Genomic DNA, 13340 nt, shown 5'->3' on the forward strand with positions numbered 1-13340 from the left:
CTGGGATGACCAGGGTGAGTGTGACCACAGCCTCTCTGTATTCACAGGAATAGAGCTCCTCAATGTAAATTCCTCTTCAAGCTCCAGGGTAAAATCCACCCTGGGCTGTGAGAGCTCACCCCTCTCTGCTCACACAGGATGGAGGTCTCAGTGAATGCAGAGCTGTTGGGTAGAAAATGGGGCTTTGGGTCTTCTCCTCTGCCTGGTGACAGCTCCCCAAGATGAGGGTCTCAGGTGCAGACACGGGTCTGTGGGGATGATTGTGACTGCAGGTGACTGACAGGGACTGATTCTCCTTGTCCCTAGCTGGTCTGTCCCAGTGCAGCTGCAGGAGCAGGGTCCAGAACTGCGGAAGCTCTCACCTGTGCCATCTCTGGTTGCTCCATCACCAGTGGTTACTGGTAACCAGTACTCCCTGAGCTAAGCTCTGTGACAACCAAGGACACGGCAGTATGCTGCTGTGCAAGAGACACAGTGAGGGGAAGGCAGTGTGAGCCCAGACACCAGCCACCCTCCGGGGGCTCCATGACCTCCAGTGGGTCCTGGGGACACACAGTTGTGTGTTGCAGGAGCAGGTGCAGATGGTGATTGACAGCTGGTCTCCTGTCAGGAGGCTTCCTCTCCTTGGAGCAGTTTTTCTGGGGAACTTCTCTGCATTCATGACTCTTAGGTACCTCCTCAGCCTCTGAGGCAGAATGGTGGTTGGGATAGGGGACCGTATACTCACTGCAAGAAAGGCACAGTCTCTTAGGGTTGCTTCCGCTTGTCACTTAGGCCCGTTCTCTGGACATTTGGTGTAAGCTTGCTAGGTCCACACGAGAGGCTCTGTGTGATTCAGCAGTGGGGCTCAGCACAGCAGGGCCAGTAAACGAGCTAGCCAGCGGTCAGCAGTGTAAGTGCAGCTGGACTCAGACAACAGAGGTGTATAAACCCAGGGCCAGGGAAGAACCCCCCTTGGTGGTGCTAACGGAACTGACACCTCACTCACAGCATCAGCGATAGTTCTCACCATGGAGACTCAGCGGGACCTCCACCCCAGCCTGAGATAGAAGCTGAGTCTGCTGACACCACACACAGATGCAGGAAGATGAAAAGTTTGTGTTGCCTGTGTTCCTGCATCTATGTCTGTGATGTCCTCAGACTTACCTTCTACATCAACCTGGGGCGGGGTCCCAGTGAATTTCCATGGAGAGAACTATGAATAATGGTCTGAGTGTGGTTTCAGCTCTTTGAGCACCACCGAGGGGCGTTCCTCCCTTCACTAATTGACAGGCTCTAGTAGGTGCAGTAGCTTCTGTCCTTTGGGTGGTTTTACGGCAGATAGAGGACACAAACTAAAGGGAAGCTTTTACTTTAAAAACAATTCCTACTTGATATCCTCAGCTTTCTTGTCAACCTATGAGCCACCAGAAGTTTATACGAGGACAAGTCTTTCAACGAGAGAGCACCATACATCTAAGGAATATACAGAATATTCCCTGATGAATAAAGAAGCCATTGTGAACACCGTATTCGTGTTTAGCCATCCCTCCTGACTGTCTCATGGAACAAACACTACCTTTAGTTCATGAAACTTAGTGATTTTAAATCACTTTGTTCTAATGCATGCATGCTAGTCACTCCAGTCATGTCAGCTCTTTACCACACTAGGGACTGTAGCCCATTAGGCTCCTCTGTCCATGAAATTTTCCAGGCAAGAATACTGGAGCGGGTTGCCATGCCCTCCTCCAGGGCATCTTCCTGACCAGGGATGGATCCTGTGTCTCTTACATCTGCTTATTGGTAGGCGGGTTCCTTATCACTAGCACCATCTTACGATCATTATGTGAGTCTTGTTCAGCAGGAATCACACAAAGTGAACAGAGTAAACACTGAGAAAGTGAAAGTTGCTCAGTTGTATCCAACTCTGCGACCCCATGGACTACACAGTCCATGGAATTCTCCAAGGAAGAATACCGGAGTGAGTAGCATTTCCCTTCTCCAGGGCATCTTCCCAACTCAGGGATCAAACCCAGATCTCCCAAACTGCAGGCAGGTTCTTCACCAGCTGAGCCACAAGGGAAGCCCAAGTATACTGGAGTGGGTAGCCTATCCCTTCCCCAGGAGATCTTCCAGTCCCAGGAAGCGAATCCTATATTGCAGGATGATTCTTTACCATTGAGCTGTGAGTTCAGTCACTCAGTAATGGTTGACTCTTCCCAACCCCGTGGACTGCAGCATGCCAGACTTCCCTGTCCATCTCCAACTCCCAGAACTTGCTCAAGCTTATGTCCATCCAGTCGATGATGCCATCCAACCATCGCATCCTCTGGCATCCCCTTTTCCTCCTGTCTTCAATCTTTCCCAGCATCAGGGTCTTTTCCAATGAGTCTGTTCTTCAAATCAGGTGGCCAAAGTATTGGAGCTTCAGCTTCAGCATCAGTCCTTCCAGTGAATATTCAGGACTGATTTCCTTTAGGATAGACTGGTTTGATCCTCTTGCAGTCAAGGGACTCTCAACAGTGTTCTCCAACACCGCAGTTCAAAAGCATCAGTACTTCAGCACTCAGCTTTCTGTATGGTTCATCTCTCATATCCATACATGACTACTGGAAAGTCCATAGCTTTACCAGACGGAATTTGTCCAGCAAAGTCTCCACTTCTTAATGCGCTGTCTAGGATGGTCATAGCTTTTCTTCCAAGGACCATGCTGTCAGGGAAGCTTGAACTGATCTATCGGGGAAGCCCAACAATGAGAAAAATCACAAGCCAATGAAACGAGGAGCCCAGATGTGGGTGGTCCCGGATTTGGTGAAGTCAGCAGTTCACGTACCTGGAGAGAATGAACAACCTTCCACATGGCACACCCACATGTAAGCCCCTCCCCCAGGGGAACCCCTCATTACGGACGTGATGACTGCATTCCCTGGTCACACGGGGACATGAAAAGGGGCTGGGAGAAGGGGGACGGCTCCTCTGAAATTACCTCAGGAACCCGGAATCACCGAGAGGCGCTTTGTCCTGCCTTCTGACTAGAACTGGGTCACCAGGACGTAACAATCTCCTCACCATGGTGCTTTCTGAATTCCAGCCTCTTGGAAGAGCTTTGGAATCTGAGCCTAAGATAAATGCCCTGCTGAGTCCTTCATCCCTGTCTCTGTATGTTGGTCAAGTCTGTCCAGGCTCCTCTGACTCTTAGTGACATTCGATTTCTCCTTCGCCACCCAGGTCAAGGACAACCTCAGCTGGTACCTGCTGGTTCCTGCATCAAGAGGTAGTCTGTGTGGAAACTGTCATCTCCATCATTAAAGCAAGGAAATTCTCAACACCAAAACTTTCCCTGGACCTAACAGAGTCCTAACATTGCAGGGGAGTCCCCCAGCACAAAACCAGAGAGGTGGGCAATCCACAGTCCAGGTGAGATCTGCCCATGGAAGCGAAGCTTCAGGAGGAGCACCCTCAGGGTAATTACTACCAATTCCTGCAGGTCCAGCAATAACCACTGTGAGGATGAGAGATCCTGGGGTCACAGTCCATGGTTTGTGGGAAATAACTCCAGAAACATCCAGATCTTCAAGGTGAGTGTTCATATTTATCCCTTCAGGACACCTGACGAACGAGGGGAAGGCAAACCCTGAAAAATGTTAACATCTAACCAGAAGGTTAATCAGGCAGACCCTCCATAGAAGAGCTCTTCCCCCAGCTTCTCGTGGGACGTGAACAGAAATTCTTGTCTACTGCAGTCCTACGGAGGGGTCATATCTCATGGCTAAATGAAGGGACTGGACCAGGGCACTGCAGCCCAGGAGGGAGTATTACGTGGACGGGCCAATACTGAAAACGCTGGTGATGCTCAGAGCCCGGACCCAGATCCCCTGAGTAATGGGTGTTCAACCTCAACAATGCATGTAGCCCCTACCCACATGTGACCCCCAGGGACCTGGCAGAGCTATGATATGCGGCCTCTTTGAGGAGGGGAGCTAGTGTGCAGAGACCACAGCCAGACAACATCCAGGAGGCAGGGCGCTGAGGCTCTGGTACCCACGGCTGGAGACCAGGCTTGGAGCCCTCACTACTGGCCTCAGACCCCTTCTCTCCTGCCTGATCAACATGGGCAGTATCCCTCTCCTACTCTTGGGTATCTGACGTTCTCAGGAATATTCATGAAGGTTCCTTCAGAGACTCAGAACAGGGGGAAGCAGGTTTGTCACAGGGTCCTGCTGGAGGACACAAGGCTGACACAGCAGTGGATCTGTCTCCCCAGTGACCTCAGGTCCTGAAGTCCTCGGGCAGGTGGTCAGGAGGATATGGTGAGAAGCAGGATGGAGTCTGAGGATGGATGCAACCCGAGGCCGTCCTGCTGAAGAGATGTCCTGCCAGGGGACATGCACACGGCTGACCTAGCTTCTCTGCAGGGTGCTATTGTGGCAACCCACTCCAGTGTTCCTGCCTGGAGAATCCCATGGACAGAGGAGTCTGGTGGGCTACAGTCTGTGGGGTCTTAAAGGGTCATACACGACCGAGGTGACTGAGCATGCTCACCGCCCCATTTCCTGGGTGAGCACTCCCTCAGGGCAGCCTCCCCTGAGTCAGCTGACAAGGGCTCTGCCTCGTCCTCCTCCGACGTCTCAGGCATCTCCTCACAGGTGTCGCACTAGGAGCCCCTCAGGCGTTTTTGCTGTGAGTTGTCTGGGGCGACTGCACTGGTTTCCGACAAGGGGGCTCATCTGGACCTTCTTGTGGGGCCCCTGCAGGGTCCATGTGCTGCAAGAACAGGTGAGCCCAGGAGTGAACGGTAGGTGCAGTGGGCATCGAGCCCCATGCTTCTGCGTGCAGTTATGCTGTGACATGATGTTAGCCCATGGGGGGCTCCAGGAGGTCAAGGGACCCCAAGCCCTTGAGAGCTCTGGACTCACTGTGAGTGTCAACTGCATCAGTGCGCCTGCAGCCCCAGGGCGGCGACGTCCAGGTGTTCTCACAAACTCCTTATTTGGGGTCTCTCTACAGAGTGTGTGCATTTATTGAGGCTATTTCTGCTGTTCCTGCTGCTGCTGCTAAGTCGCTTCAGTCGTGGCCGACTCTGTGCAATCCTAGAGACGGCAGCCCACCAGGCTGCCCCGTCCCTGGGATTCTCCAGGCAAGAACACTGGAGTGGCTTGCCATTTCCTTCTCCAAAGGCTATTTCTAGAGAAGATTAAAAGAACATGCTGTCTCTAGAAGAATACTCTGAAGGTAGAACACAGCCACTTAATACCAGACCAAAAACACTGCTAGGACTGCCCTGTGAGCCCAGGCAGGGATTGCCCGGGACCCCAGTGCAGGGCTGCTTCGCAGGAGCATGTGAGGAGGGGGCCAGGGAGTTTCAGAGACGGAGTCTTCTCTTTTCACTGAAAACAATAAGTAGCAGGACAAGGACTGGTGACATTTAATGTTGGGGCCTGTTGGGAATACACAGCACAGTGAGGCCATGAGAAGTATATGAGGATATGTCTGATTCTGTGTATGAGTGTGTGAATGTGTGTGAATGTGTATGTGAGCATGCGAGTCTGGATGTGTGTGCATGTTTGTGTGTGTGATGTGTGCATGAGTGTGTATGGGTATGTGTGTATATTTGTGAGTGTGAATGTGTGCATGTGTTTGTGTGTAGGTGTGTGTGTGTGTGAGTGAGCATGCCTCTGTGTGACAATTGTGTGTGTTTCTGTGGTGATAGATGTCTGGGCGTGTATAGGCTTGTGTGTGTTTGACAGGTGTGTGTGTCTGTAAAGGTGTGTGTATGTGTGACAGGTGTGTGTGTGACTGTGTGTGTCTGTATGTTTGTGTGACATTCATGTTTGTAACAGGTCTGTGTGTGTGTAACAGATGTGTCTGTGTGTAAGAAAGGTGTGTGTGTGTGAGGGTGTGTGTATGTGTGTGTGACAGGTATGTGTGTGTGACAGGTGTGTGTGTGTGTGTAAAGGGGTGTGTGTCTGTGACGTGCGTGTGTTTGTATCAAGTATGGGTGTGTGCGACAGGTGTATGTGTGTAACAAGTATGTGTGTTTATAACACATGTGTGTGTGACACAGGTGTGTGCGTGTCACAGATATCTGTGTGTTAAGGTGTGCGTGTGTGTGACAGGTGTGTGTATGTGTGAAGTGGTGTGTGTGTGACAGGTGTGTCTGTGTATGAATGGGTGTGTGTGTGACAGGTGTGTGTGTGTGCCAGTTTTGTTTCTGAAGGGATGAGTGTGTGTGACAGATGTGTGTGTGTGTGTGACAGGTGTGACTGTGACAGTGTGTGTGTGACAAGTATATGGGTGTGCAACAGGTATGTGCATGTGTGACACGTGTATGCGTGTGGAAGGTGTGTTGTGTGTGTGTGTGTGTGTCTGTATGCCTGTGTGACAGGTATGTGTGTGTGTGACAGGAGTGTGTATGTGTAACAGCTATGTGCGTTTGTGTGTGTAACTGGGGTGTGTTTGTGTGTGACAGGTGTGTGTCTGTAACAGGTGTGTGTGTGAGACAGGTGTCTGTGTGTCTGTGACATGTTTGTGTGTGTGTGTGTAAAAGGGGTGTGTGTGTGACAGCTGTGTGTAACAGGTATATGTGTGTGACAGGTGTGTGTGTGTGTGTGTGACAGGTGTGTTGTGTGTGTGGTTGTGTGTGTCTGTATGTCTATGTGACAGGTGTGTAGGTGTGACAGGACTGTGTGTGTGTGTAACAGGTGTGTGTGAGTGTACCCCATGGACTGTGGCGTGCCAGTCTTCTTTGTCCTTTCTACGCAAGAATCCTGGAGTGGGTTGCCATTTCCTACTCCAGGGAATCCTACAACCGGGGAGTCAACCCAGCTCTCCTACATTGCAAGTGGATTCTTTACTACAAGAGGCAAAATTCTCATTATCTACAGAACACTGTGGATAGAAAACCCTAAAGACTCCACACAAAGCTACGAGACCACACTCATTCAGATCACTGAACTCAACAGGTCAGAGTGGGTACCAGCATCAGATTGCTCATGGCTTAGGAGTTGTTGGGGATTGCCTGGATCCCACTTCTGATCCCATAAACTAAACCCCATAGAAACCAACTGGTAGTGGATGTGGGGATGTGTCTGCAGCCTTCCAGTCCCATGAGATGAGAAGCATATTTGGGTTTTACAGGTTGTTCAGTGGGATCACAAGATCAGCGAAAGTGCAGGAGAGAGGAAAGCTTGTTAGGCGATGCACCACAAGACTCCACTGGCTTTGATGATGGATGAAGGTGTTGAGCCAAGGGATGAGGACACATGTAGAAGCTCAGTGACCTGGATGCCAGAGGCCACAGTTCCAGGGTCACCCTCAGGAGTCCTGACCATGTTGCATAGCATCGGGCACAAGTGACCCCACAAGTTCCAAGGCAGAGTGAGGTGGGCCTCTCCCCAGAGCACATGCAGGTGTTGGGAAACGGGATCTGGCACAGAAGACGCTCGTGCAGAACTGCTGTGACCAAAGCCAGACTGGGAAGGCCTTTTCATAGACAGTAGGTTCTAACTCAGTCAGTGCACAGGTGAGATCCCTGTGCCGAGGAAGAGCTGACCTGCGCCAGACCCGAAGGGGTGATGTCTCAGGACAGGAAACCAGGGTCATATGGACAGGGCGTCAGTCAGAGTGGGGACACACACTGGTCTTTTTTGCTCCAGGAGGGATAACACCACTGATGACACTGATGACAGCTCTCCCCACCCCGGGCAAACCCGCTGTAAAGTCCACACATGCTGTGACTGTTGTCAGCCCCAGTCTACATCCTCACACACAGAAATGCAGGTGTGAGGCCACAGCCGCAGGGCCACAGGGAGACGAGGGAGTGGAGCCCTAAGGAGCTCCCAGGAGCTGCGTGTCCTCAGTCCTCAGTAGACTTGGGGTCCTCAGTGTCCACCCTCAGGGAGGAGATGCTGAGCTTCACGAGTTCCTGCAGACACTCAGTTGTGCACAGGAAAATGCAGCCCACTGGGCAAGTCACCCGTGCTGGGAAGACGAGCATCTCAGCACAAATGTCTACTTTGTCCACAAAATTAATACTGTGTTTAATTACTCTGAACAAACCTCCTCTAGAGTGATTCTTGAGGTTATTTAAGCTGTTCAACATGAAAAAACAGTCAAGAAAGCAAAGGAAAATATAAATGCTTTGGGAATTCTGATAGACATTAAATTGTACTCAACTCCACTTGAATTCAGTGTGATTATTACTTGTATATTTTTCTCTGATGTTTGTATATGGAGTAAGTAAACATCAGCTAATCAGAAAAGAAAAAAAAATAAGAGTTTGTGTCAAACAAATGTGTGGTACCTGAATGTGTGGTGTGCATTTGTTGAGTAAAGGTAAACATGTTCTTTGGATTGAAGTCTCGTCCCCAAATCTGCCATTGTTCCCTGAAAACATATTTTTTCCTGACCAGCCCTACTTCAACATTTTACTCCTCAGGAGACTTCTTGTCGTGGGGAGGGGGACCACAGGAGGGGCTGAGTTCTCTGAGGCCACAGACAGCACCCCCTCACAGGGGGAGCCCCATAGACAGGACCTCTATTCACTGCTTTCTGCTTTTTATACAGAGGTCCCTCCTGTATGCAAATATCCACTCAGGTCACAGGGTAGAAACAGAGCACCAGCTCCCTTAAATTCAGGCTCCTCCTGAGGCTTGAAGAGACTTGCAGGAGTGGTGACTCTCATCTGCTCCAAGATGAACCCACTGTGGACCCTCCTCTTTGTGCTGTCAGCCCCCAGAGGTGAGTGTCTCTGGGTCAGACATGGGCACGTGGGGAAGCTGCCTCTGAGCCCACGGGTCACCGTGCTTCTCTCTCTCCACAGGGGTCCTGTCCCAGGTGCAGCTGCGGGAGTCGGGCCCCAGCCTGGTGAAGCCCTCACAGACCCTCTCCCTCACCTGCACGGTCTCTGGATTCTCATTGAGCAGCAATGGTGTAAGCTGGGTCCGCCAGGCTCCGGGGAAGGCGCTGGAGTGGCTCGGTGGTATAAGCAGTGGTGGAAGCACATGCCTTAACCCAGCCCTGAAATCCCGGCTCAGCATCACCAAGGACAACTCCAAGAGCCAAGTCTCTCTGTCAGTGAGCAGCGTGACAACTGAGGACACGGCCACATACTACTGTGCAAGAGACACAGTGAGGGGAAATCAGTGTGAGCCCAGACAAAAACCTCCCTACATGGGGGCCGGTGACCACCAGGGGGCGCGCAGTACTCACTCAGAGCTGAGCCCTGGAGCAGGTGCAGAAGAGGCGTTGGGCGGTGGGGGGCCTGGGGGGGATTCTCCTCAGAGCTTCTCTTTCCTCCTCCTGCCCAGGAGCTGCACCTCAGACCCTCTTCTGTGTCCTGGTAATTCCTTGTGCTTTATGTCGCTCTCAGAAAACTGTGTTTATATATATTTTAATTTTTCCTTGAAGCAAGGATAGCTTTATGCAAACACACACACACACACACACATATAATACTAAACAGCTAAAATTTTCACCTTCATTTCTCTTCTTTCAAAGGAACTCAGTAAAAACATTTGCCTCTCATGTTATTTTCAACTATTAACTATCCTGAAAGGAAACTTGAGATATTTAAACATTTTTAATCTTTGTTTTGTTTTTGTCCACGAAGAAGGAAGAGACTCAACCTCCTTCTATCTGTCAAACTGCACAGTAGAATCTGGAGCAAGCAGTATCTAAGGCTCCAGTGTCAGGGGTCCCCAGTGCTGCATATGCAATGATTCTCATCATTCACAGGTTCTGTACTGCAAATTCACCTACATGCTGGCTTTTATTAGCATCTTAACATAAACACTGTTACCTTGTGTCCTTATATAGACATTGAGAATTTGGCCAGTTCACTGAGTCACTCAACACACACAGATTCCAGGTGAGGGCAGTCAGGGTGATACCATCTCGCCTCAACGTCTCTGAAGTCCACACCCCATTCTGAGCTTATGTCTGGATCATTCATAAGGGGAAATACAGAGGTCCTCAGGTGGATTTGTCCGTGGGGTCAACATGGAGCACACCACCATCTGTCCTCTCTCCCATCACAGTGACCGTCACTGGCATAGGGAAAGGAAGCAGGATCTGTGCTGGCTCAGCCCTGAGGAAAGACCCAAGGACTGAGAGGACGAGGGACTGAGCTGAGATGGGCAAGGGGCAGGAGGTGGGGGCCGTCAAGATGGAGACTGGGCTCAGATAGGGGGACTTGCCCTGGGATCTGGTTCCAAGCCATCTGATAGACACACTGCTTTCCCACACTTCCTCACCAACCATGTAAATCAGAAGGCACCCGTGGGGATCCTGGGATGACCAGGGTGAGTGTGACCACAGCCTCTCTGTATTCACAGGAATAGAGCTCCTCAATGTAAATTCCTCTTCAAGCTCCAGGGTAAAATCCACCCTGGGCTGTGAGAGCTCACCCCTCTCTGCTCACACAGGATGGAGGTCTCAGTGAATGCAGAGCTGTTGGGTAGAAAATGGGGCTTTGGGTCTTCTCCTCTGCCTGGTGACAGCTCCCCAAGATGAGGGTCTCAGGTGCAGACACGGGTCTGTGGGGATGATTGTGACTGCAGGTGACTGACAGGGACTGATTCTCCTTGTCCCTAGCTGGTCTGTCCCAGTGCAGCTGCAGGAGCAGGGTCCAGAACTGCGGAAGCTCTCACCTGTGCCATCTCTGGTTGCTCCATCACCAGTGGTTACTGGTAACCAGTACTCCCTGAGCTAAGCTCTGTGACAACCAAGGACACGGCAGTATGCTGCTGTGCAAGAGACACAGTGAGGGGAAGGCAGTGTGAGCCCAGACACCAGCCACCCTCCGGGGGCTCCATGACCTCCAGTGGGTCCTGGGGACACACAGTTGTGTGTTGCAGGAGCAGGTGCAGATGGTGATTGACAGCTGGTCTCCTGTCAGGAGGCTTCCTCTCCTTGTAGCAGTTTTTCTGGGGAACTTCTCTGCATTCATGACTCTTAGGTACCTCCTCAGCCTCTGAGGCAGAATGGTGGTTGGGATAGGGGACCGTATACTCACTGCAAGAAAGGCACAGTCTCTTAGGGTTGCTTCCGCTTGTCACTTAGGCCCGTTCTCTGGACATTTGGTGTAAGCTTGCTAGGTCCACATGAGAGGCTCTGTGTGATTCAGCAGTGGGGCTCAGCACAGCAGGGCCAGTAAACGAGCTAGCCAGCGGTCAGCAGTGTAAGTGCAGCTGGACTCAGACAACAGAGGTGTATAAACCCAGGGCCAGGGAAGAACCCTGCTTGGTGGTGCTAACGGAACTGACACCTCACTCACAGCATCAGCCATAGTTCTCGCCATGGAGACTCAGCGGGACCTCCACCCCAGCCTGAGATAGAAGCTGAGTCTGCTGACACCACACACAGATGCAGGAAGATGAAAAGTTTGTGTCATCTGTGTTCCTGCATCTATGTCTGTGATGTCCTCAGACTTACCTTCTACATCAACCTGGGGTGGGGTCCCAATGAATTTCCATGGAGAGAACTATGAATAATGGTCTGAGTGTGGTTTCAGCTCTTTGAGCACCACCGAGGGGCGTTCCTCCCTTCACTAATTGACAGGCTCTAGTAGGTGCAGTAGCTTCTGTCCTTTGGGTGGTTTTACGGCAGATAGAGGACACAAACTAAAGGGAAGCTTTTACTTTAAAAACAATTCCTACTTGATATCCTCAGCTTTCTTGTCAAGCTATGAGCCACCAGAAGTTTATACGAGGACAAGTCTTTCAACGAGAGAGCACCATACATCTAAGGAATATACAGAATATTCCCTGATGAATAAAGAAGCCATTGTGAACACCGTATTCGTGTTTAGCCATCCCTCCTGACTGTCTCATGGAACAAACACTACCTTTAGTTCATGAAACTTAGTGATTTTAAATCACTTTGTTCTAATGCATGCATGCTAGTCACTCCAGTCATGTCAGCCTCTTTACCACACTAGGGACTGTAGCCCATTAGGCTCCTCTGTCCATGAAATTTTCCAGGCAAGAATTCTGGAGCGGGTTGCCATTCCCTCCTCCAGGGCATCTTCCTGACCAGGGATGGATCCTGTGTCTCTTACATCTGCTTATTGGTAGGCGGGTTCCTTATCACTAGCGCCATCTTGCGATCATTATGTGAGTCTCCTTCAGCAGAAATCACACAAAGTGAACAGAGTAAATCATGAGAAAGTGAAAGTTGCTCAGTTGTATCCAACTCTGAGACCCCACGGATTACACAGTCCATGGAATTCTCCAAGGAAGAATACCGGAGTGAGTAGCATTTCCCTTCTCCAGGGCATCTTCCCAACTCAGGGATCAAACCCAGATCTCCCAAACTGCAGGCAGGTTCTTCACCAGCTGAGCCACAAGGGAAGCCCAAGTATACTGGAGTGGGTAGCCTATCCCTTCTCCAGCAGATCTTCCAGTCCCAGGAAGCGAATCCTATATTGCAGGATGATTCTTTACCATTGAGCTGTGAGTTCAGTCACTCAGTAATGGCTGACTCTTCCCAACCCCATGGACTGCAGCATGCCAGATTTCCCTGTCCATCTCCAACTCCCAGACCTTGCTCAAGCTTATGTCCATCCAGTCGATGATGCCATCCAACCATCGCATCCTCTGGCATCCCCTTTTCCTCCTGTCTTCAATCTTTCCCAGCATCAGGGTCTTTTCCAATGAGTCTGTTCTTCAAATCAGGTGGCCAAAGTATTGGAGCTTCAGCTTCAGCATTAGTCCTTCCAGTGAATATTCAGGACTGATTTCCTTTAGGATAGACTGGTTTGATCCTCTTGCAGTCAAGGGACTCTCAACAGTGTTCTCCAACACAGCAGTTCAAAAGCATCAGTACTTCAGCGCTCAGCTTTCTGTATGGTTCATCTCTCATATCCATACATGAGTACTGGAAAGTCCATAGCTTTACCAGACAGAATTTGTCCAGCAAAGTCTCCACTTCTTAATGCGCTGTCTAGGATGGTCATAGCTTTTCTTCCAAGGACCATGCTGTCAGGGAAGCTTGAACTGATCTATCGGGGAAGCCCAACAATGAGAAAAATCACAAACCAATGAAACGAGGAGCCCAGATGTGGGTGGTCCCGGATTTGGTGAAGTCAGCAGTTCAAGTACCTGGAGAGAATGAACAACCTTCCACATGGCACACCCACATGTAAGCCCCTCCCCCAGGGGAACCCCTCATTACGGACATGGTGACTGCATTCCCTGGTCACACGGGGACATGAAAAGGGGCTGGGAGAAGGGGGACGGCTCCTCTGAAATTACCTCAGGAACCCGGAATCACCGAGAGGCGCTTTGTCCTGCCTTCTGACTAGAACTGGGTCACCAGGACGTAACAATCTCCTCACCATGGTGCTTTCTGAATTCCAGCCT

At 50.7% G+C, this 13340-nt stretch overlaps 1 long non-coding RNA gene across 1 annotated transcript; it reads left to right on the forward strand.

Moving 5' to 3' along the window:
• Positions 1 to 8544: 8544 nt before the first annotated feature.
• Positions 8545 to 9563, forward strand: LOC147348812 (uncharacterized). The gene is made up of 2 exons (XR_015149329.1): positions 8545 to 8718; positions 8801 to 9563. It is a non-coding gene; the product is annotated as an uncharacterized LOC147348812 (long non-coding RNA).
• The last annotated feature ends 3777 nt before the right edge of the window (positions 9564 to 13340 follow it).

The sequence above is a fragment of the Bos grunniens genome, chromosome 21 (assembly GCF_055505025.1).
Source record: "Bos grunniens cultivar Pamir isolate PY7600 chromosome 21, Bosgru_T2T1.0, whole genome shotgun sequence".
Taxonomy (NCBI): Eukaryota; Metazoa; Chordata; class Mammalia; order Artiodactyla; family Bovidae; genus Bos; species Bos grunniens.